The sequence below is a fragment of the Nematolebias whitei genome, chromosome 15, assembly GCF_014905685.2.
Source record: "Nematolebias whitei isolate Nwh7 chromosome 15, NemWhi1, whole genome shotgun sequence".
NCBI lineage: Eukaryota > Metazoa > Chordata > Actinopteri > Cyprinodontiformes > Rivulidae > Nematolebias > Nematolebias whitei.
The window spans coordinates 5923159-5924544 of NC_056512.1; the positions used below are offsets into that span (position 1 = coordinate 5923159).

The 1386-nt window shown below is 51.9% G+C and overlaps 1 protein-coding gene across 1 annotated transcript in view; it reads right to left on the reverse strand.

The window, feature by feature from the left end:
- The window catches only part of fbxl16 (F-box and leucine-rich repeat protein 16), a 103995-nt gene extending 102853 nt beyond the window's left edge, over positions 1–1142 (reverse strand). The window contains exon 1 of the mRNA XM_037688790.1: positions 860–1142. The gene's annotated coding sequence lies outside the window, so the exon portion shown is untranslated. The remainder of the gene's footprint in view (positions 1–859) is intronic.
- Between the last annotated feature and the right edge of the window lie 244 nt (positions 1143–1386).

Below are 1386 nucleotides of genomic sequence, written 5' to 3' on the forward strand. Positions count from 1 at the left end.
TGAGTACGAGTGTGAGTATGAGTATGAGTATGAGTATGAGTATGAGTGTACCTTTATAATGAAGATATGTTTTATTTTATCAACAACATACAGAAGAGAGGGCCAAACTTCTACATGATGGACTGATCAGGTCAATTCTAAAATAATAATAATAATAATAGTAATAATAAAATAAAATAGATTTCAGGACAATAAGTGATTGTGAACTGTTTAACTGTGCCTGCAGCTGAAAGCAGTGATGTGCACGTGTGTTTGCACTGGAAGTTTCAGGAAGTATTGCAGCTACTTCACATTAACTGTTGGATACAATCAATTTCAAGATGGTCGACGCAGCTAATCAGCATGAGCGACCATAACTCAGCCTAGAGCTGAGAGTCATCCGCAGCTGAGCGCCATCATCATTTAAAGATGAGCTAAACTCCAGGCGGCGGGCGATATGCATTCCTTCAAGGCATTTTACACTTTTGGTTATGAGTGTCTTCAATCGCCTGTCCCAGGAACCATGAAGCACCTGCAAGCCCATCAGAGGAACAACAACACTCAAGCTCTCAGGATGTTTCTGATGACTCGGCGGAGGACAGGATTGCGTCACCGGCAGACGCTGACGTCATTGTATTTGTTAATAACACGCAGGCGATGCGGCTGATCGACAGTCACCCCAAGGCCTTACGGTGTACACAAAGACCTGGAGCCGCGCGCGCGCACACACACACACGCGCGCACGCGCGCATCCCGGACAGCAGGCCGGGTCCTGCCTCCTGCAGGAGCCGCAGTGTGGATGCTGCTGCTGCCATCCATCACCAACACGCACCCACACGCAGCCTCCTCCTCCGGCCTGCTCCATCCGTCTCGAGCCTACCTTTCACATGAACGTCCACGCGGGCATTAATCCATGATCCGCGGCGCGCGCTCCGCTCCGCCTCAGGGTCGCGTTTGTCCCGGCGCTGCGGCGCAGAAAGGGCGAGAAGAAGAAGAAAGAGGAGGCAGCCGCGCGTCCTGTCCGTGAGGAGGAGGTGCGCGCACTGAACCCATCCGGAACCAGGAGCAGTCCAGAACTCTCCTCCTGCCTCTGCGGAGCCCTCAGCGTCAAGATACACAGAGCCTCGACTCGGTTTTCTGTCGCCTAGTCCTCCATGACAGAGCGGCTCTTTCTGTCCAGTAATTTCTCCTGCACACGCGCACACGCACGCGCGCAGAACGGAGAAGAGCGGAGCGGCTTGTATTTAAAGAGATAGGGGCAGGGCAGTCAGGAGGGCTCTTATGCAACAGCAGCTGCAGCTTCTATTGGTCCTTGTTTCCAGAACCACAGCACCACACAAGCAGCTTCTGAACAAGAACCAGATCGCGTGGTTCTGATTGTAAAGACCAGGGACTAGAAAAACAGTT